The sequence below is a fragment of the Macrobrachium rosenbergii genome, chromosome 28, assembly GCF_040412425.1.
Source record: "Macrobrachium rosenbergii isolate ZJJX-2024 chromosome 28, ASM4041242v1, whole genome shotgun sequence".
Taxonomy (NCBI): domain Eukaryota; kingdom Metazoa; phylum Arthropoda; class Malacostraca; order Decapoda; family Palaemonidae; genus Macrobrachium; species Macrobrachium rosenbergii.
The window spans coordinates 29742152-29767529 of record NC_089768.1 but is presented as its reverse complement, the minus strand read 5'-3'; the positions used below and the strand labels follow the sequence as shown (position 1 = coordinate 29767529).

Below are 25378 nucleotides of genomic sequence, written 5' to 3'. Positions count from 1 at the left end.
AACTAATCACCTTAACAACTCGGGGAAAAACCTCGGCACAAACGTCTTCGAACCTGTGAACCTTCGCGCCAACTTCGGGGAAAATGCATCCCGAAGTAAGATGCCACTTTCATGATTATGTTCTCAATATTCAACCCTTTCTTCACCACCAATAATCGCAATGGCATAATGGTTCGTTCATGGCGTTGGAAAACCGCTGTCTTTCGCTAAGTAGTTCACAAATTCAGAATAGAGAAAGCACGTTGGCGGTACAGTAATGTTGCATCATGCACGTGCCTGCTAGCACTAGCAGGCAACTATTTACGCAACAACAACCATCAACAATTGCATGAGTGTTCTTCTTCTCTCGAAAGTTTTACTTGATTCCTCGTATTTCCTTTTATCTGTACATTTGTCATTACAACAAAACTGGCCATTGATGCCATGATAATTGATTACATAAAATTATTTTGAGTTTTAGAGACGTAAGCTACGTTCCATGAGGTATTCATATACAGTAATCATTTTTCGTATTGCACACCTCCCAAAACAACCCTTTTAACAGTTGTACCACGAAGTTAAATCAACCAGTCAATAATTATCAGAAGACTCCGGTGGCGTGGAATTTTAAATATTACTGCACTTGCCAAAACCCACGGAGGAGCCTATTCTCGAGACCTTGAATGACATTTTCCCGTGAAAAGATCCAGCTGATATCTCTACTAAATAATCATATTATTATTTAATTAGTTGGGCTTTTCAACGTTGATTAGAACAATAGTTTATTTAAATCGATTAGTGCAAAATGATAAAACTGCGAAGGGGACGCAATAGTTTCCCGACTGATTCGTTTTCCCCGATATATCTCGATCACGTTTTATGGTTTTTATCGAATTACTGTTTTTCGGAATGTGCACAAATTACTTTGGAACGAGCCCAAAGAACCATACAGTTTTAAAGCAAGCTTCCACAGAACATAATCCTGCATATAAAATAACAGAGAAGTGGGCGATGTAAAAACAAACAATTCGAGAGATAAAAATCAAGCTACAAAAGCAGCAATATATGTTGGTGAAGCTAAGGCAATCGTGCATCAGTGTAATGTGACCGATGCATCAGCATCCGTTCCAAGGGGAGGGGGTGAATATCCCACTGTTTTAAGTGGGATATTCACCCCCCAAAAAAACTCCCCTTGTAACGGATGCATCGGTTACACTGATGCACAATTGCTTTAGCTTCACCAACATATATTGCTGCTTTTCCAGCTTGATTTTTATCTCTAGAATTGTTTTGACATCGTCCTCTTTTCTATTGTTTTATATGCAGGCATTACGTTCTGTGGAAGCTTGCTTTAAAACTTTATGGTTCTTTAGGCTCGTTCCAAAGTAATTTGTGCACTTTCTGAAAAACAGTAATCCGATAAAAACCATAAAACGAATCAGCCAGGAAATTATTGCGTCCCCTTTACAGTTTTATCACTGTGCACTAACCGATTTATTTAAACTATTGTTCTAATCAGCGTTCAAAAGTCCAACTAATTACAGTACCTAACAATATGAAAATTTGGTAGAGATGTAACCTTTGGTATTGCTTCTTTAGGCTTGATATGTCAATTGTCCTGACTTACATTCGGAGGCTACCATTCATTTTAGGACAATTAACTTAAACTAGCCTATACATAACAATTCAAACCTGGGTATAGGCTAATACAAGTGTGACATACCGGTCTAGGTTAATAAACCTAGGACTACTTTTAGCTTGAACTGGTATTTGGCGTCGTAGACGGACGAATCTTCATTTCTGGTTATAGTGCAGCAGATTGCTGTAAAAATCGTTCAGATAGTGAACCAAGCATGAAATTTGGCACAAACATTCCTAAGACTACGCTCTCTTAGAAAAGGGCGCTGGTACCTGAAAATCCAAGATGGCGGCTATTTTTTCAAAATGGCCGCCATCTATGTTGAGATTCACTGGTTTGGGAGCATCTATTGGATGGAATATGCCAGTTTTTTTTTTAAACCTCGACTTTTAGGTTATAAAAATGTTCCATACCACACATTTTATTGAAAACCCTTACTAAATGAATTGTAACCAAGATGGCGTACAAAATGGTTGCCATAAAAGTTTTTTTTCTATCCACAGCGCTAGCAGACATAGAGATCAACTGTTTTTATTTAATGGTATATTCATGTGATCAGACAGTTTAACTAATATGCTATTTTCAACTGAAATAGTAATGGTATGGTCACATACAACATTGTGTCTAAGACTGTAACCATAAAAAGAAAAGAAGAGAAATACGGACTAAACATGAACAATCTATGTATAGGTCTCTCAACCTACACCTTTGAAAAATTCGAGGATAAGAAGGTAGGCATAGCATGACACGTTGGATGCTCAAGCTAGATTATCTACTGAAGAGAGGGCAATATTTATCTAGACTTCACATTTGCAAGTGCACAGAGCTGTGCAGGGAAGACCCAGCTTGTAGCACTTGCACCTTTCCCGACAGCCTGCTTTGCATCCACATTTGGTAGTGGTTGGCAACTCTTGGCTAAGGGCGAGTTGGTTGTCCAGAGGACTTGCCATGCTTCACCAGACTTTGCCATCCCCACTCAGCAGGGTTCTCTGGCTGTGGCTGACACTGGGTGGCCTGCCCCACACACAACCAGCCTAGTACGCAGCACGCTTGGTGTGTTGGAGAGCTCCCCTGGTTGGTGGAATGGCCTCATATGCCCTTTGTTTTCTGGCAAACATATCAAGTCTAGCCTCATCCACAGTGCCAGCAGTGCTGGATCTTTCATACATAAGTATGACAAACCTCTCCAGGACCTTCAGGTCACTCTCTTCCACTCTGAGAGGGTAGTGACTCAGTTTGGAGAACACAGTGGAGGCCTCTGGAAAGATGTTCCATGTCTGCCAGGCGGTCTTCTTGCCCTTGCTCTGAAGGCTGGGACACTGTATCACAGCCTGTGAACGCATGGAAGAAGAGCATGCCATTCACCTTCTCCTGGCCCAGAGAGTTGCACAGGTCATGCACAGCAATCCAGCGCAGGCTCTGGCCTTGGCCAAATGCCACCCATACTGATGTAGCATTTCAACCAGGTTTCTCTTCCTGGTTTTGGCATAGACTGAGAGTCCCATGTAGACTGGGAATGGTGTTTCTCTGTCTTTGGAGTGTCTATGAGTTGTTGCTCCTCTTTGTATGGGGAGTAGCAGTTGAACTGCATGAGCTGTGCAATGGCCTGGTCTGACTTTGATGCTCCAAATCGTAACTGTGACTTGATGTCAGCCCCATGCTCAACCATCCCTACAAACTGGAGCAGGAGAGGAGGCACAGAATTTCGTACACAAGCCTCAGAAAATGTGCCATCAAACCGTGACTGATGATCAAGTATAGACTTTCTGAGAATATTTGCTGCTTTAGCAATGATAACTGCCTCTGAAAGATCAGATGATTGAGCAAGTGCTTTTCCCACATCCTTTTGAAATGCAAGTAATACATCTCTGCCAGATTTATGAGCCTCAAGTTCTGGAATTTCTGCCAGAAGTTTGTCTTTGAGTCTCGTGGAATTTACACTTGGTGACTCTACACCTAATTGTTCCAGACGTTGTTGGTAGAGGTGGCAAATATCTGCCAGCCGAAATGTGACTGGATCATCTGAACAAAGGTTGTTTTCAACAATGTATGTCATCAGTTCTGACAGAACTAGTGGATACACATCTGATTCTGACTCAGTGCTACCTTGGTCTTTCTCCAAGGCTCCTCAGGTAGGACCTTTTCTGTTGTAGAGGGCACAAAGACAGGCATGGTGATACTTAAACTCCTGTGCAATGACATCCCCACCAGTCAACTTAGCAAGGAGCTTGCCATCACTAAGTATCTCTGCACATTCACGCAATTTCAAGTCAAGGCCCTTAGTACTAGCCTGTCTGAGATCAGATGCAGGTGCCACTTTCTCACAGAAAATGCAAACTTCATTGTCATGACTGGTTCGGCGCAGTTTTGCACGACTAGTCTCAGTGTTGCTGGTCTGGTCATTGGATTTGTCGCTTTCTTGCACGGTCCAGTTTAGTGTTGTTAAACAACAAGCGACAGTTCACATGGTATTTTGCTGCATTTTTCCTGAGAGTGGCCTCTATGCCATCACCTTCATCCAGCCCTTGCTGGATCCATTATCAGTGGCATTTCATTAATTTCACTGAACATGGGAATGTTCCTTGCCAGCATTGTGTACCCATCATGGTCTAGGACATGATGACTTGGAGGTGATGTCAAGTGCTCACCTCTTTTGTCCTTCTGACAAAGACAACACAAACTCCAGTTTGTTTTTCTACTGCTCAATATTGGATTGGCATCACATTCTGCCATGATTTCACTTTTGATTAAGGCCGAGGGGTTATCCTTTTACCACCTTAAACAAAGCACACATTCCTGTATGGGGATTCAACTAGGTTGGTCTCCCTACACCTAGCCCGATCATTCATCCAGTGCCATTTAAGTCCCGTGTGATCTGTACACCATCCGGTAAGTACATGAACCATCATGTACAGCCCCATACCCCTTGGCTCGGCTCTCCGCTGGCACATCCTGTCTATTCAGGTGCGGCTATCTAACTATAGCTGGTCTGGGGCTGTTAGAAAGCATTTGGGACACTAAACTAAACTATACTACAACTACTAGTCTAAGACTACAGGATTAGTAAAGCTGGATTAGCTGGCACTGAACCCCATGCTGAGTTACACAGCAGTGATGTCACCAGTGTGCCCTGGTTGTGTGCAGACATACACTCTTTTACATTTATTAATTTTCCTTCAAAATTGATGAGTTATTCGAAAGAGATGGCCTCATTAGATCTAAAACCACAGAAACCAAGATCCATGCTTAAAACGATAATTAATCTGTCGATACTGGCCGCCATCTTGAATTTGGCCGCCATATTAAATTTTTTGCGTGGCCAGCGCCCTTTTCTGATAGAGGGAACTTTAAGAGCACTTGTGCAAAATTTCATGCTTGTTTCACTATCTGAACGATTCTTATGAAATATGCAATTATCTGCTGCACTATTAGGGTTGAGGGAAAGGCAGACTCCCGCGGTTTGTTTAATGCTTCTTAGTAGGATACATGGTGTAAACAACTTATTCCTAATGTTCCTTCCATGACTGTTAGAACTGGTTCTTAAACAGGTACTTATACTGGTGTACCCTATACTGGTTCTTGTACAGGTGCCCTACACTGGTTTCCTGTAATACGAAAAGTTCATTTAGGACAGCAATCTTGTGCCAAACAGCATGCAGTCCTTAGCCTAGTCTATACTGTAACTTAATGTCTAACTTAACTGTTACATTACACAGTTAGCTTATTTAATGGCTTATTTGCATAACAGGTATGAATCTAATTCAAGAATTGACATATTCATAAAATTAGATGATCTGGGAGAATATCATGACACATCTTAGCAGTTTGAGAACCACTAGGTTGGTGGCATTGCAACCACATGCAAGCTCATCTTAACATGAAGAATATGCAATCTTACGTAACATTACCATAGCAACTCTTGGTAAATTTTAGCAACTCTGTTACATCAAGATAAAAATACAAAAGAACACTGTTAAGTGTTATGGCAACACATACAATATAAACTAAGATAAGTGCATACCTTTTACAAGGGAGAAATGTGGCATTTCAAATGAAAATAAGGGGAGCTACATTCCTTTCCCCTCTCAAGTCGCCATACACGTCTTGAACAGCGCGATATGAGCTTGCGCAACTACGCACTTGGCTGAAGTGACATGGCAGTTGATCGCGAAGCACAAAACACTTACCCGTGCAGGGTTGAACTTAGGCACTTACGTACGCACACTCGATCACAGACAATCTCAACTTCGAGTGATTAATTTAACGTCTTGATAAGATGAAAACCAATTCGTTTTTCCAGTCCACCAATTATGAAGGGTATTGTCATTAATTCAAAAGAAGGATTTCCGTCATTACAGAGACATCAGCTGGATCTTTTTCACGGGAAAATGTCATTAAAGGTCTTGACAATACTCTGTGGGTTTTGGTAAGTGCAGTAATATTTAAAATTCCACGCCACCGGAGTCTACTGATAATTACTGATTGGTTGATTTAACTTCGTGGTACGACTTTTAAAAGCATTGTACACTAGGAACCAGGCAGAGTGACACCATGGCCCTTCGGCGGAATGTTCACGTCACAATGCCGCTAGAGAACACTGTCCCTTTGGGCGCATGCACTAAGGTTCTGCTAATGGAGATTCCTTTCTGAGATAGAGTGGACGATGAATGTTGTAATAAAATTGGTAACTGACTGCAACATCCAAACGATCCAAATGGTCAATGGATTTAACTATTACTTTCCGATGGTGATGAAATATTACCCTACATATTCATTACTTATATTCTGGGCTGCATATCCATAGCAATTATGCACTTGGAAACTATGCGGTGACTTACTGGTCATTGCCGCTAACTTAATAAGATAATCATTGCCACGCCACGATTAGTATTTGCGCCATGCGGGCAGGGAGCAAGACAGTGCCAGGTTAGGATGTAAGTTTCGTGGTACAATGGCACAATGAATGTGTCGCCCTTGATGGTGTGAAAGGTGAAAACCTACAAAAAATAAACATGGTCTGCGATGAATATGTTGACAGGACAGACAGTTGATTATATTTCTGTAAAGGTGGATGAAGGGAAAGAGGTCATCTGTACGATAGGAGAGGGATTCAGTGCTGACGCGTCGAATTCCTCGTTGGCTGATGCGGTCAAAAAGAAGATAATTGCTTAGAAGGGTCCCTCTGACTGCTGAGTCTGCAGGTAATGACCGCACCTATTGAAGAAAAAAGACGTAACTGAGGCTCTCAGAAGCTTTTCTGAGAAGAAAATGGTTATGAATCTTGAAAATGGGGGAAAGAGATGATGCTAAGAGTAAGATTGGCTGCTGGTAAATAAATATAGAAAATATGAAGGAGAGTTCACCCAAAATTATGAAGAGTCAAACGAAGATCTCACAAGCGACCTGGTTGCAAGAAATGAATATCTGAAAAGTGTCGAGAATATTGAGGACAAGATTTCAAGTATTACTGATAAATCACCTGCTGGAATTACTAGGCATTACATACTGAAATGTGATCCAGTTTTAACTTGTAAGGGACTTAATTCATAGTAATCGAGATAAGACAAAACTGGAGTGGGAAATATATAATGTAAGAGATATCACGTCGCCCTGTGTTTCTGTTTGCAAAGGTATGGTCACACAGAACACAAGAGAAAATGTCAACCACAGCTAATATTCATTGCTACCATTTATTCCAGTTGAATAATTACTACCCATTCTAAGCGGCACGCCACAGCTCCATAATAACACATTTTAAACAAAATGCCACTACTCCAACATAACCATTTTCACTAATCCATGATTGACCCATTTAGGCAGTTTGTCACTAATTCATAATTAACCATTTTAACCAGAATGTCACTAGTCCATAATTAACCGTTTTAAACAGAAAGTCCCTAATCCATGACTAACAATTTTAAACAGCATGTCTGTACTCCATTTTTAATAGTGTTAAACAGCAAGTTACTAATCTGCAATTACCCATTTTAAACAGAATCCAACTAATCCAAGATTAACCAGTTTAGCAAGCATGTCACTAATCAGTGATTCACCATTTAAAACACGTCACTACTCCATGATTAACCCATTTAAACTGGTTGTCACTACATGATTAACCATTTTAAATAATATCACAACTTAGTTCCTCGTTGGGAGAGTCGGTAGAGTTGTGGGCTAGCACTAGCTAGGCCAGAGTTCGAGTCTCCGGCCGGCTAATGAAGAATTGGGAATCTATTTCTGGAATAGAAATTCATTCCTGGCTATAATGTGGTTCGGATTCCACAATAAGCTGTAGGTCCCGTTGCTAGGTAACCAATCTGTTTCTTAGCCACGTAAAATAAGTCTAATCCTTCGGGCCAGCCTTAGGAGAGCTGTTAATCAGCTCAGTGGTCTGGTTAAACTAAGGTATACTTACTTATCAACATTCTAAGATGAGTAACGCAAATATCTGTGATCAAAGAAAGCACACAACAACCTGCAACCCTTGAAAAGTACCAGAGAGGCGTTGCCATCCCCAGTGTCCTCATTATCCCTGTCATTATTTGTCTACGGTGGATATAAAGTTACTAATAAGATCAAGAAAGAACGCAGGAGTGGCATTATTAACTTTTCCCAGAATACTCCGCGCGCTGAGCTCATCCGTCATACTCGGAGGAAAAATGGTCGGAATATGATACCTATCGTTTAGTTTTTCGTTTGTCGATGCTTTCTTTCTTTCTTTCTTTTTTTTTTTTTTTATCAACTGCACCTTCTTTATGCTGATTTATCTAGAAATGGAAAGCTCATATCTGTTGCGAATAATGTGGTCAGAAGTGATCAACTTATTTAGCCCGAAATGTGGAGTAATTTTGTTGTCATTTCGGAAATGTGCGTTTGTGAGTGTACCATTTATAGTGAGTAACACTGTTTTTATGGACCTATAAATCTTTTCATTTTGTCCTGGTAGCACAATCTTTATTCCTGGCAGAGTCCTACATCAAATTTGTACGGAAATTATACGCTCTTTGATTGTGTAGCCAGCACGATATGCGGGCCTTTTCCTAACATCTACCTGCTGATTAAACCTTTTAATGGTAAAAAAAAAAAAGCCACTTGCAATTTTCATTTGGAATTAAAGTATAAAATAGAAAGTAACTCATGTTTCACTTGAAGTTTATGGATCATCATATATATATGAAAACTGACTACGCACCTGGTGACCCTGATAATTCTCCCCCATTCGAACAATTTTTTTTATCAACTTCGGTAATGTGACCATCGCTTACTGCCACAGTCGTTAATTAAAACTCTTATTTTATACATGTTTTCCTCAAATTCAGGTATAGAAAAACATTAATATCTTTTATTGCTGTATTAATTAAATACACTACAAAAAATCACTGGCAAGTACTAGTAAAATGAAGGGATAAATATCTACCGAAAAATCTTCGAGTGCTCTTATTGGAATATACATGTATCACAAAATTTAGTTTATAATCTTATCATTTGTCAAATTTCTCTCCATAAGTTCTCTGATCTTTATTAATTGAGTAGAATATCTGTTTCATACAAGACTTCTAAATTCATATGCGGGTCGCGAGGTACAGCAATTAACGTTGTTAATAGAACTGTAAAAATTAACCCAATAAATGAATGAATATTACGAGCAACAATGGGTTCCGGAAGCTGTATACAGAGTTCGTAAAATTATCTCTTTTATCGTTTAGAGAAATATAGTAAAAACAAGTTTTGTGAGGTCAACCATTTATAAACGAGGCTGTCAGGAAATGCCTTGAATTTCCGAGCAAAATGTGTAACTAGTGCTCACGGAACTAGTGGTAGTATTCGGAGCAATTTCCTCTACGATCTTACACTCGATAACATGTAGGTTTTTACAGTCTTCAAAGATTTCTTGAAGATTTGGAAAGCCAAAAGAGCCTTTGATCTTTTCTGAAATTCAGTAAAACGTCAAATTCTTGACGCATACAGCACAGAATTTATTATTATTATTATTATTATTATTATTATTATTATTATTATTATTATTATTATTATTATTTTGTGCATGTATGTTTCATGAAATAAGGCTGATGTATCTAACAACCTAAGACCGAACTCGCACCATATTGGCAGGTGGAGGAAATACATGTAATCTACGTAAAACACACTCCACGTTTCAATAACCTTAATGCCCTCTGAATTTCAATTTCCCTAATCTTGTAGGAGTGCTCAGTGAGATACGCACTATACTTGCATCATTCACGAATTTTCACAGCACTAAATTTACTGTTTCTCCACTAGGAATAAACAGAATTAGTCTTGAGCACTTAAAATAAGAAGGAACAAAATTAAATTTTATGTTGTAATCGCATTCTCGTTTGAAGCCGATCCTTTTATCATTTACACAGCAATGGTGGGAGTTGCTGTGTGTATCGATAGCTCTTCTTTGATTAAGCCCTCCCAATACCGTATCTCCTTTCATGCCCTCACAGGGACATCAATCAAAGGTTTAACCTTCAATGAATTACACTGGGGGCGGGGGACCTGGAGTCACAAGAGGAGGCTTCAAGGGAGGGGGGTGTCTTTATGACGGCGAGTTTATGGAGGACGGACATACCTATGTGTTTGACTTTCATGCTTTGCTAACCATTGATCTTGATGTCAATGTATCTGTGATTATATATGCTGACTGTCTGAGATCTCGCGCATGCGCATGTTTTTCAACTCACACGTACGTGTATATTCAGCAATATATCAAACAGAGCAGTAAGGTCACCGTACATCTATAGTTACTGAGATAAAGAAAGGAATTTTAGAATTGAAAAAGGGACACAGCACATTTTAGAAGTACTTTGAACTAGTCCAGTTGAATGGGAGATTAGATAGAATAATAGATAGAATCAGGACGTTGTAGGAAATTAAGTTTCCTAGAGAGAGAGAGAGAGAGAGAGAGAGAGAGAGAGAGAGAGAGAGAGAGAGAGAGAGAGAGAGGATTATTAGTATCAAAGATCTAAGATGGGCCGAAGGAGTTCCGGGCGTAGTAGAATTTCACGGTGACAAATCTGAATTACTATTATTCTCTTCGTTTCGTCAGATTTACGATAGTCGCAAATAATTAAAACTATTTATAAAAAATGGCAAAAGAACAGGAAATTATGTTCATTTTACTTTACAGCCTTCCATTCGAGGATATGATTTACTCTCTCTCTCTCTCTCTCTCGTTATTATTGTGGTTCGGATTCCACAATAAGCTGTAGGCCTCGTTGCTCAGTAACCAATTGGTAGTATAGCCCTTCAGAATAAATCTAACCCTTCAGGCCAGCCCTCAAAGTTAAAGCTGTTAATCAGCAGTGGTGGTTACACTAAGGTAATTTAATTTCTCTTTCTACATAGTTCTTAGAAAATTTTCCCCAATTTTCAACCAGCCAGGTTAAAATAGAGTTACGTAAATACAGTGTAATTTCTTTTCTCAGTTCTTAGAAAAACATGAATTTTCATTTGCAGTATAAACCAAAGCGCCACTGATTTTTAAAAATGTTTTCTGCAAAATCTCTGGCCTTAACATGACTCATTTACAGTCACATGAAGCACCTTTTTGTTGCAATTTTATAAAAATGTATTTTATTGAAATTGAGAGCTAACACCATAATTGCTAAATAGAGATTAGGGTTCAGTATAATATAATATTAAAAAGAGCTACATCTCCCGCGCACTCTCAGCAGGGGCCTTTGGCATGTTTTATTGCAGTTAGAGATCAATCATTTAACGCTCACAGAACAGAGGGCGGTCAAAAATATTCGTTTTTATTGTTAAAAAATTTGCAGAAGGGTATAGCTGAAGAAGTTTCTGCTGCAATGGATGATGGGTATCGGATCATCAGTGGAAGATATATTTAAATTCTTAACTTTATTCGATTATATAACTATGGGAAACCGAAGTACGAATTCCAGGCTACAATAAAATCAGCCACTTGGTAACTGCATCAGACAAAAGTAAGACATTTTCCTTGAAGCAGGAAAAAAAAAAAAAAAAAAACAAATCAGCCAACCACGATATTTCTTAAACCGAAGAGAAAGAACTTCAAAAAGAACAAACTTCCACGATATCAGAAACCCAGAATCAGCTGATCTCGTAGTTTCTGGAGACAAATGAAGGAGCTTTAACGGGGATCCCCCACATAATAAATGGACCGAGTAAAACGACGCTACAATTTTCGCAGAATGGCCCCAGAGAATTTTTCCCCCCAGGCGAGGTTTCATTATCGCAACACCTGAGGTTCTCAAAGCCTCCGTCGCAAAATTAATGATACCTCCACAAGGTGGTTTCCCGTCCTAATGGTCCCTCTGACGGTTTTCGTTACAGGTCTGCCTTAACAAAGCAGCGATACCTATAATATTATATATATATATATATATATATATATATATATATATATATATATATATATATATATATATATATATATATATATGAGTTGGTGGTATTACAAGTAATATACTACTACATAGCGGTGAGTGTAGTTCATTCCCAGACCAGGATGCGTAATTTATGCCTGAATGTTTAAGAAATTCAAAGGAAGTTAGAGGAAAATGATTCCTTCGGATGTGAGGAATAGTAGTCTGGGTGACTGTGAGAATTATAAAGTTATACCATGCACCTAGAAAGGTGCATGGTAAGGTTTAAATTGAGAAAGGTAGACAGGCAACACAAGAATTGATAGGGAGAGATCGGTATGGATTTAAATAAGTAAAAGGGTATGTGGGGACATCTCTCTTTCTCTCTCTCTTTCTCCTCTTCTCTCTCTCTCTCTCTCTCTCTCTCTCTCTCTCTCTCTCTCTCTCTCTCTCTCTCTCTCTCATATATATATATATATATATATATATATATATATATATATATATATATATATATATATATATGTATATAATGTATAAAACAAACACACACACACACATGTAAATATGCATACACACACATATATATACATAGAAAAAACACAGAGAGAAAGAGAGAGAGAGAGAGAGAGAGAGAGATGTCCACACACACACACACATATATAAGGTAGCACAACTCAAAATTGCTTGGATATTTTGGCAATTAGCCCTGCAAGCCACAGAAGGAATTCTGTAATAACTGTTAATGTCTTTCCTGCATCAAAAAGGAATTCTGAGAACGTGCCTTTCCTGTGAAAAGTGTAGTAGTATTAAAGAAACCGCGTATTATTCAACAATATGATACACAGCGGAAAATAAACGTCGTGGGAAAAACATACGTAATCCTACAAATTTCCTCCTCCTACGAAGAGGTTCTATCGCTTTCTTTTTTGGTAGGCCTACTCTTTATCCAACTTTCTTTTTTGTTTTAATTACGATTTAGCTAGACAAGAGCACCTACTTGCCCCAAGAAATATTTAGAGGTACTCACACGCGCACACACACATACTGATAAAACATGTGGTTTGATGAAGAGATTAGCAAAAAAGGTTGACAATAAACTGATACAGTATATGAAACTTTACCACTGACTACGTGATGGGCTTTAAAGCTCTATCACGAAAATTATTTTCTCTTTCTCTCTTTTATAAGGCGTACACACACAACAGGAAAACAGGCACATAATCGATCAAACACGCCCATTATATATATATATATATATATATATATATATATATATATATATATATATATATATATATATATATATATATATATATATATATATATACAGTATATATATATATATTTGTGTGTGTGTGTGTTTGCTGAGGATGTTATTCCGATACTCATTTATAATCTGATCGGTTCTCCAGTGCCGATGTGACTAAAAATAACATCTAGACCGTTTGCGTTTACGTCTGTAATTTTATGTCTTAATGAAAAGTCTGTTTTATTTTGTCTATAGTATTTTCTCCATTCGTAAAAGACAAATTATCTCTTTCAATACCAATCATTCGCTCGGAAGAAGTGGAGCAAGAAGACAAAGGAGACACGAAAATATTCATAGCAGAATTCTCTGTAGGCACCTTTCATCCTTGTCCCTCCGGGAACGGGCAGTCCCAGACCTATTTCATAAGCTACTTCCGAAGTCTTCTCATTTTGATCCAAGATGTTTCCTGTTGGGTAAGAAATACCTAGGGCTATTTTTTCTTCTCGATTTTCTTGTTTTTGGTTGCTTGTTTTGTTTTGCTTAGAGAATAGGGTTTGTATGGTCTCATGCTGTTTAAAAACTCACTTTAAGCAAACGAAAGTATCCTTTCTGGAAATCTGATAATTCTCTGAAGGACTGTCATAAGTCCCAGTTACATATAAGCTAAAAAAATTTTTATTTTTAATTCCCATGTAGTGAAACAGCGGCATTAAGGTAGGAATGATAAGGATAAAAGCCAAAGGGATAAAAGAAAAAAGAAACTTGTCCATAATAGTTCTGCGTCTCGTAAGCTTGACATATCAATTCAAACTTTTCTCGACAGCACAACGTAACTTGATGCTGTTCCTTGTTTCCTTCAGATGGCTTTGACACAAACCTGATTCCTTCCTATTCATCAGTTAGAAAGAAAGAAAGATCCCCCCTAAAAAAAACATGACTTAAACTGGCCGATTCCCAATGTTTAGTAATGTTCATAAAAGCATCATCAAGATAAAAATGAGGGTTATCGTTGGGAGTTTGGGAATCTTAGCAAATATTGCTAAAATGACTGTTATTCGTTCAGTAATCATAATCTCAAAAAAAATTATTACTATATAGCCTATCTGGTCACTGACCAATCCGAACGTTACACATTCATAATATAATATAATATAATATAATATAATATAATATAATATATATATATATATATATATATATATATTTATATATATATACATATATATATGAATATATATATATATATATATATATATATATATATATATATAAATATATATATATATATATATATATATATATATATATATATATATATATATATATATATATATGTTCAGAATAACATGGATATATTGTTTCAAAGCTTTATAAAGCTGTGGTATAACAGAAGCGTTCACGCAGTTGCCTAACAAAAACAAACAATTTACCGAGTTTCGTATTTCCGTGCGGAATACTGGCATCAGGAATCAAGCGTGCTATATTGTAAATATTAATAAAAAAAAAAAAAAAGCCAGGAACAACAGAGTAACATCAGTCAAAAAAAATTCTTATCCATATACACTTTTCAAATAGATGAATTAAAAAAGACACGAGTAAAAAAATGGTTTCATCTGGAACATAACACTGTGGAAATGAAGATAAAAGAAAAATAAAGATAATACCACGCAAAAGTAAAAAGGAGAAGAGAAACGCTCAAAAGAAAAAAGAATAAAAACACTCAAAAGTAAAAAGGAGAATAAAAACACTCAATAAGCATTTATGAAAAAACAATGATCGAAGCCTTGATAAACCCATTTGGTCATCAACTGATGACCTACCACGTATAATCTCATATTGGCAAACGGATATAGACTCTCCATTTTCCGGCCACTTTTAATGGATTCAATGGTTAATGGTTCCATGTCCGCTCGCGGGCGAATAATTTTTTTTTTTTTTTTAACAGCGTTAACCTCTCTGTGATCCCATGCTGAAATCAATGACGGCTCATTCAACTTCAATGGACATGTTGGATTGATTTCTTGCACTGACCTTGGGTAATGCTCTCCCAATTGAGATGTCGATCCTAAGTTCTTCGTTGGACTGGTCGGTACCGTTCTCGGCTAGCACTCTGCAGGCCCTGCGTTCGATTCTCCGGCCGGCCAATGAAGAGTTAGAGGAATTTATTTCTGGTGATAGAAATTCATTTCTCGCTATAATGTGGTTCGGGTTCCACAATAAGCTGTAGGTCCCGTTGCTAAGTAACCAACTGGTTCTTAGCCATGTAAAATAAGACTAATCCTTCGGGCCAGCCCTAGGAGAGGTGTTGACCAGCTCAGTGGTCTGGTTAAACTAAGGTATACTTAATTTTTTTTTTTTTGGTGCTGCACGCAAACTAAAACACACAACAAACACACACACACACACACTTATACAAAACACATGCACTTACTTGAGTCAAGCTGTTAACATTAAAATATAAAAAAATATATACACTTTGCAAATACGTAGGCCTACTGATAGAATTCTTTGTCATGTACTGGACGTGATTATAAATACCATTCAGACTATATTAAACGATTAAACATCAGTCTATTAGCAAATCTGACTCTACTGATTAGGAAATGATTGTAATTATTTTCTCATAACCTACCGAAAACTTTTCAAATGTTTGAATAATATTGAAATGTCTCATTAAAACTGTTTCGTGAACCGTCTTTGAGCACTTAATACGACTATAATATCGTCGTTATTCTTGATCATCACCATTCACGGGAATTCATGAAGGTACATTATGATCTCAAGACTTGAATTACAATGCAAATGACCCATAAAGCCATTTTTACGCGGACTATAAACTTAAAACGGCTGTCTCTTAAATAAAGTGTAGTGATAAAGGATGAGAAAAATGAGAAATACTTGAAACTCCCCCCCGCCCCCACTCCTTTCCCCGTCTCCTCATGGACAATGTTATCTGCAGAAACTCGCGTAAAACCAACCCACAATTCGCAAGAGGCAGGAAATCCATATTGACAAATAAGTACTTTCATATGGAAGCACTAATACGCAATGGAAGGTCTATAAGGGAAACCAATATCATTCCCTTATTTCACACCATTGTGCAAAACTCGGAGGTTTTGATAAACGGAGCAAAAAAAAAAAAAAAAAAAAAAAAAAAAAAAAATGGGAGAGAAAAAGAGAGGAACATTCTTTCTCATTCCTCGTTTCTATTTTCGGGAAAATACGTCAGCTGGACTTGCGTCGGATCCCAGGGAGAGGCTCCCTGGAAGAAGACAATATTGTCTTCCACTTTCCGAGCTCTTGGATACGAGTCGGCTCTTTTGCATTCTTGAGAGGACCGCTTCCACGCACGGCTGCCTCTCCAAGTTGATTGCGCGGAATTTCAGAAGCTAAAGAAGCTGCTGAACCGAGTCTGATACAAGTTGATTGTGTACGATACCTGGTACTTTAACCGCAGACGCCACAGAACAGTCCTTGTTACGTGGTGTTTGCATCAAATATTTGATACTTCATTCTGAAGAAGCTTCCGAGCATGGTTCTGAATTGAGTAAATAATTGTCGTGTTTTTAACATAAAGGTTTTGTTCATTCAGTGGGAAATTTGCGTTCGAAAGTATTTTGATAGACGCATGAATAAGATGTAAATACACAGTTTGGAAGAGTGTTTTCATATGTTATAACGTGAATAATTACATAAGCTGAATTCTCGCGTTGTTTTCCTAAAAACCCTATACATGTGGGTCTTTGAATGTGCGCATTTACAAGCACCATAACTTTTAATGTCATTCGATGGAACTACATTGAATGAAACTCCCTGTCTATATATTCACCGTGTGTTAATCCATGCATATAGGTATATACAGTATGACTGTCTCATCTGTATACACACACAAACACACACACATATTACATACATAATTATATATGTATATATATATACTTACGTATGTATATATGTACACATACATTAAGAACATATATATATATATATATATATATATATATATATATATATATATATATATATATATATATATATATATATATATATATATATACACTTTGGTAAGCAGCCAAGGGATAAATACATTGTATTTATGCATATCCATAAGACATTCAAGTAATAAAGAGAAGCAATTATATTTTAATTTCCATAGGTTGGGAAAAGATTAATACATATATTAAGGTGTTTTATAGCTATGGATGTGAAAACAGCTTCGGGAACCTGCTTCCAAAGAATATGGTGTTCATTCCGTATTATTTTCTACTGGGAACTTGATGGAATGAAATGGAAATAAAAACACGCAATTAGCTGCGATAGGTTTCGTAGCAGCAGCAGGAAATGATAAATAAGACAGTTGCTCTTCAGTCTATCAACAAGAGATAACTCACATCAACAGTGAAGGTCTCAGCTTGCTAACATTTACTAAATTTCCTCACTCATAGTATTTATTATTTTATTATTATTATTATTATTATTATTATTATTATTATTATTATTATTATTATTATTATTATTATTATTATAGTCTCGTCGAACATAATTTTTCCCAGAAAACTAAACTCCATTTATTGTTCACGTGATCGTGTTCAGTGAACATTTAAAAATATTCCATATGCTTTATGATTAGGTCTTCTGTGTGTGCCTTAACATAATGTATATTCATGGATGTTTGTGTCTACACCAGGATTTTGTTTTTGTATGCACATACGTGTATGTATATATGTTAAGGCACACATAGAAGACCTTATCATAAACCACATGGAATATTTTTGAATGTTCACTGAACACGATCACGTGAACTATAAATGTAGTTTAGTTTTCTGGGAAAAATTAAGTTCGAAGAGACTATAATAATAATAATAATAATAATAATAATAATAATAATAATAATAATAATAATAATAATAATAATAATAATAATAATTAAAGCAACTGAACAAGTATACAGACTTTCAGTACCGAACACGCTTGCAGATACCAGCTTACTCTATAAAAAGTTACTGGGAAACCAGCTACAAAATCAAAGAATAAAAAGTGCACATGAAAAATGCACAAGATTTAATCGACATGAAACGCATGCGGGTTGAAAAATAAACGAATGCAATATTCCCTGAAAAAAGGCAGTAGGAAAAAAAGAGAAAAGAATCTCTCCCCTCACATGGGGAAATTTTTGAATGGGTTCTTTCTAATTTACCTAACCGCTTGGAGAACACTTCAAAGAGTTCTCTTATGAAGTGTTTTCAAGTGGAATGATAAAATTCTGGCGAAAAGTGTCGTCAAAGAAACTCGCTTCTGTATTTCTCATTTTTTCATTATCAAGTATATGTAAGTGTTCCCTGATATGCATACATGTAATACATCGTACACATACACACACACACGCACACCCACACATTATATGCACACATATATACATACTATATATATATATATATATATATATATATATATATATATATATACACACACTTCTAAAACCCTGATAAATCTCCATCTCCTTACCTCGAAGACACCTGTATCAACCAATTTTTCACACAAAGTTCTCTTCATCCGTTCTCCAAACTTGTCCAGACCATCTGGACGCAAACCACACCTTATCATGAAATGCATTTCAATCACACACCTTTCTTGTCTTTACAATTTTTTTGTATGATATTATCTTACCTTCTAATGTTAAGAAGGCATGTTCCCTAAGCTGTTTACACATCCACAGCCTTAAAACATCTCAACATATATCAATATTTGGATTAATCTTTTCCCAACCCACAGAAATTAAAATATGATTACTCCTCTTTTTTACTTGCATGCCTTATGGATATGCATATATACAACGTGTTTATCCCCTTGGCTGCGACTTACCATAGTCGATTAACTACCAGGCACATAATTCAATAATTAGGTTAACAGAGACTTAATGGGATTTAATAGGACATGCCTCAATCATTTTGGCTAGCCAGAGAATCAAAACCACGGCCCTATAGCGGGTGATGTGAGTATCATGACCACTAGACCAATTTTATATTTCCATTTTATATATATATATATATATATATATATATATATATATATATATATATATATATATATATATATATATATATACATATATATATTCATGAGTAAACGTGAGTAAACGTGGGTGTGTGCATGCTATTACGTGCATTTGTATTCTCTTATCTATCCACCGATCCAATCATTTGTTTACCCAATTAATAAACATGTATACAAACACAGACTTAAATCTGGATACCAAATGTTGCCTACAGAAGGAAAAAGCAGATGTGAAAAATGTGTTCGCGCAATGAATTGCACTTAAATCACCCCCTTAAGACATTAATAAAAAAGCAACAGTTTTTAAAAATCACATTCTACAGAAAAAAGTGATAACAGCAACTAGTCAACCGCAGCAGCCAGCTAGGTAGACATCCATCACGTAAAGGTTGAGAGGGTAGAGAATAATGTCTTGAATCGCCGTCTATGGAAATGATTGCTTCCGCAGTCCTGGACTCTGAGTCCCCTTCCGAACGGTCGACTTTAATACGCCAAAACAGTTGCCGAGGCAGGAAGGAGAGAGAGAGAGAGAGAGAGAGAGAGAGAGAGAGAGAGAGAGAGAGAGAGAGAGGATACCTGTTGATGAAGGTCGGGGTGGAACTCAAAAGCAAGGAGAGAGAGAGAGAGAGAGAGCTGTTGATGATGGTAGGGGGTTGGTGATCACAGGCAAGGTGATAAAGATAGATAGATAGGTAGATAGATAAACAGATAGATAGATAGAAAGCAGCTACAGTGTTTTTCATGTTAAAAGGGAGAGAAACAGGCAGATGGAATTGATGCTTTTTGATATGAAAAATACCACTGGGCAATTTATAAAGCATATTATTAAATGATGAATTGCTATGTTGTTAGAAGATTCTGAATAGGCAGGCAATATTTCTATTAATTTTTTTTCTACGGGAGGATAGCAGCAGTGTTCTTACTATGTCATGGAATAAAATCCAAAATTCCTGACCGAAATGCTTTGTACTACGTACCGGAGCGATCCAGAAAACGACATACCTATTCTACTTACACGAAATCAATCAAAGAAATTCGATATTACTGTGGATGAAAAACACCTGTATACATACATACTTGTATTTTTTTATAGATTGATTTCACCAATAACTGAACCATATACACTACAGAACCAAGACCTCGCTTAACAAGGTCCAATCCTCTTTGCCGACTGTCAGTCTATTCCACTCTCCCTTACAACCTTCCAAATGTCACACGTCTCATTAGTTTTCATCCGCTGTTCGACATGAGCTGGAATTCGTTCGCGTGTCTGCATAAAAAAAGTCTTCTGAAACGAATAGAAATAACATTGGCATTTTTTAAAGCATCTGGATGACAGGGGAAGGTGTCTTTTATGCTCGTTATATATTGGTTATGATAAGTATAGTTTTAGTAACAGTTAACATAATTTGCAAGGTTGTGTGGGTATATTTGGCAGTTATGCTATCCACAGGGGAAAATTTATATGGGAGAACTCTTACCGATAAAAAAAAAAAGTTCCATGAAGGTAACAGCAGACATTTTCGACGTTTTTTCCCAAAACTTAGGTGTCTAAGAACTGAAAATCTTTCCATATACAATTGTTAGTAGGAGTTTCTCTCAACACATCCAATAATAACTCCGCCTCCTGGAGAGTTTGCCATAGCTAAATGTTTCGAGTAAATGTTATCTTTGGTGGGATCTAGTTTGTGCATGCACTCACCCACGTACCCAAAGGACAAGCATGGTACGGATGCTAGATGTTTCCAAATTTTCATTTTACTTCTTTTGCCGAAATCATAGACGGTTTATTTTTCAGAAGACGTGCTGTTGTTATTCTGGAGGTTGTCGAAGTAGATATTCTATGCATTCTCACTCAGGGAGGGATATTCATCCAGTTGTTTCAGTAGTAGAACTACTACAATCATCTTGTAAAACCTTAACTGACTTCGTTCGTTACTGAATATATTCTCTACCCCCGATGAGTCTGTCCTTCAAGTCTTCCTGATATTGCTGAACCAAAGGTTCTTTATGTAATCCTTAGGATAAACCTGTAGTTCTGAGTACTTTCTTAAAACCAGAACACGATATTATCCTTACGTGCAATATCACAAACAGAACAAAATATCATGGAGATATTTGTACACTAACTAAAAATCGGTAGAATAGATCTAAAGAGCTTGAATAACGAGGCATATCGCCATTAAGCTTACGGGGGATTTCAGATGAAAAAACAGATTTATTGTTCTTAATGATAATGCCAATGGAACAGCCAAGCCATTATCCTTATCTAGCCCAGGCACGAATAAAAAAAGTGAGGAAAAAGAGAGAGGGGGGCGGGGGTTGGTCCACTTTCGAATCTTAGTTTCGATCGTTGGACCTTCAGAAAAAATTTAAATAAATACATTTTCACTAAATTTTTTTAAAACAGGGCTTGAAAATGATACACTTTATTATTATTATTATTATTATTATTATTATTATATTATTATTTATTATTATTATTATTATTATTATTATTATTACCAAGAGTGGTAAGCAACTCTCAATCTTATATGTCCAACTTCAATCTTTCTTCACCTTGAAATGCAGAATGGAAGGATCACCCCGAGGCCTCCTGGTCCTCAAAGGGTTTTATTCATGTGTTTCATCACCCGATCTCTATTGGAGTTCGCGGCGACGGGGGATTTTGAGAGCCGAATATCCGAAATTGAAAGGCCCGAGAGAGGGACGTCCCCACCTGTGAACCACCGTCGTCAGGCTTTGATGGTTATGGAGCGGACGCTCGGAAAAGATCGTGTCATGAATCACATAAGCTTTTATGAAGATGATGGAAATATGAGCAAAGAAATCGAAGGATATCACATGCATTGATGAGCCGAAATAAATAAATAAATATATATATATATATATATATATATATATATATATATATATATATATATATATATATGTATATATATATGTATATATATATATATATATATATATATATATATATATATATATATATATATATATATATATATATATATATTGTTACGAGGGAGACCTCTTAGTAAGCCAACTCAAATTCCAAGCTTTGTTGTTAAGCAAAATATAATTTCTTCATTTCTTGGTAACTAACAAAGGAAGGGTGTGAGAAAACCAGTCCCTTCTTAATTCTCTTCATGCTTCTCCCTTTGGTAAATCTCTTAATCTCTCCTAGACCTGGTGACTGCTTTGAAAAACCTCTTTCAGGTGAAGGAGCATGGAGACAAAAATCCTGCCTCACGGACGCACCAGCTTTGGGATGAAGCCCGGGAGAAAAACTGAGTCCCCCATAGCAACCAGTGAACTCGTGGTTGCCAGGGTCATCCGGATTGGAAGGCCAGTGCGAAGCCTTCACTTGCAAAACAGAAGGTTGCGACGCATGTGACTGGGCCGCCATCTTAACCCCGAGGGCAGACACCTGCGTTCTGAGCGCCATCTGAGAAGAAAGAAAAATTAAAACACCGGGGTCATAAAAAGCAGGGTACAAGCGGCATCATCCTCAGATAACCCTCCTGGTAGCAGACTCTACACACTTGCCCCTTGCTTACTCCTTCCTGACCTTATCCCTCGTGGCCACCTTCAGGCCCCCAGTCACTTACCAGTGCAATCCCATAATATTTCCCTCCATCCCTGGTGAAATTCGGTGGGGCCCTCCATCGCTCTGTCTAAAGTAAAGTCCTGATCTGAGGTTCTTTCAACAATCACGTATCTTATGATCTTTTACCGAATTCCATTTTCTTTTATCAAGTGCAATTTCTCACAAAGACCTGGCTTAGTTAGTACAGTGTGTAACTTTAACATAAGCCTCTCGCACAAGAATCGAGTTATCTTGGCACCATCTGTGCGACCCTCGATCCGCCTGATATCACTATTTTTCCCTATGTAATCACTTATGTCCTCAATTGCAGATGATGTTGTTAGCTGTGGAAACAACTGCTACCCCTAGAACTTTAGTATTTTAAAATTGCTGTAATATTTGACCACTCGACAGAACTTTGTTTTACCTGCCTATCAATTTCCCATTCTTCTGATTTAAGCACTTAATGTAAATATATTCCAGTTAAAGTAAACCCAAGTGTTTATCTGCAGCAGTTCCTTGTTGAAGTAAGGCCTACAGCCCAACTATTCTCTTTATGAGTTTCTACCTGACCTAGCAATGGCGGTCAACACCTATAATTGTTATGTTAAGTCCCCTGTCCATCAGCCAGACCCTAGAGTGGATCCCTGAGCCAGGAATAAAGTAAATAGGTCAGAGTAAAAACCTAAAAATATCTTTCACAAAGGACCTCAATGTTACGGTAGGTTCAAAAGAAGAGATTCTTTACTTCCAAGCTTTTGAAGGATCGCCTGCCTCTATCTTTTTGGAACTAAATAATATTTTGAATTTGTGTTACTTTGAATATATATATATATATATATATATATATATATATATATATATATATATATATATATATATATATATATATATATACATACAGTGCATAAACGAAGCTACATTTATTGAGACATGGATGGATCCTGTTTATATAAATGTTTCTCAACATCAGCTGCTTCATACATTTACTGAGAGGGCTTGTTAGGAGCTTGTCAACCCCCATTCACCCACTCCACCATTCATCCCCATCTTGTGTACAATCTCTTGGATTTTAATTCCACCCTAACTATTCTCTATTTTCTCCATCTTCCTCTCTTCCTTCTTCCTAATAGTTCATAATTATTCGATCTTCTTTTAACATGACTGAACCATCTTAAAACACTGATTCTTCCTTTCACCCACGCTAACATTTTTGTCATTTCTACGCATTTCCACATTCCTTATCCTTCCAACTCCACTTACGCCACAAATAATACGCAAACAACAATTCATCTCAACAATCTTTCCTTCGCATTCAGTATCTAAACTTCACGTCCAATAAAGAAAGAATAAATACACAAGATATATATATATATATATATATATATATATATATATATATATATATATAAATTATATATATATTATATATATATATATATATATATATATATAAAATATATATATGTATGTATGTGTATATAAATATATATATATATATATATATATATATATATATATATATATATATATATATATATATATATATATATATATATATATATATATATATATTTATATATATATATATATATATATGTATATGTATATATACAATATATATATATATATATATATATATATATATATATATATATATATATATATATATATATATATATATATATATATTATAATTCCAAACATTGAGCTACAACTGCCATCTAATATCCAATTCGCTCTACCTCGAGAATATCACGAAGGGAACTATAATTCATACGGTATATGAAACCTGGGAGATTCGAACTCCAGACAGTGTGTACCGACGACTTCAGGGACAGTAACCATTCGGGTGACACCCGAATGGTTACCGTCCCTGAAGTTGTCAGTAAACATTGTTGGGTTGTCGAATCTTGCAGGTGTAGAATCGTTTATCAATTATAATTCGCCTTTGGTGATATTCCCGAGGTAGAGTGAACTAGATTGTAAACGACATTTGTAGCTTAATGTTTGTGAGTATAAAAAAGTAGCGGTGTTTTTGGTAAATATTTGCGCATTACATATATATATATATATATATATATATATATATATATATATATATATATATATATAATTATAATATAACCACAATGCCCTCTTAACTTCTCGAATTCTTTGGAATTCTTTTTTTTTTTATACGCTTGTTACTACAAAGCCTTAAGATCCAAGTGCAAGAAATATGAAGATATTATGATGTCTGGTACCGGGAAACGAACCCAGGTCCCATGATCTCAACGGGTTAACGTTGCCCGACCTGACCACGAGAGCGACATCATAATATCTTCATATTTCTTGCACTTGGACCTTAAGGCTTTGTAGTGACAAGCGTATCCAAAAAAAAAAAGCGCGAAGAATTCCGGAAGTTAAGAGGGCATTATGGCTATTACAATTACATATGTATCTGGTAAAAAGTGACCAGGAGATTCTACATATATAAATATGTATATATA

The 25378-nt window shown here is 36.6% G+C and overlaps 1 protein-coding gene across 4 annotated transcripts in view; it reads right to left on the bottom strand.

Annotated features, from left to right (window-relative positions):
* LOC136854173 (deoxynucleoside kinase-like) overlaps positions 1-25378 on the bottom strand; it is a 312604-nt gene that overhangs the window by 20409 nt on the left and 266817 nt on the right. The window contains exon 1 of one of the 4 annotated variants that reach the window (XM_067130467.1): positions 11-348. The exons of the other annotated variants lie outside the window; for them this stretch is intronic. The gene's annotated coding sequence lies outside the window, so the exon portion shown is untranslated. Of the gene's footprint in view, positions 1-10; positions 349-25378 lie in introns of those variants that run through there. 4 annotated transcript variants of the gene reach the window in all.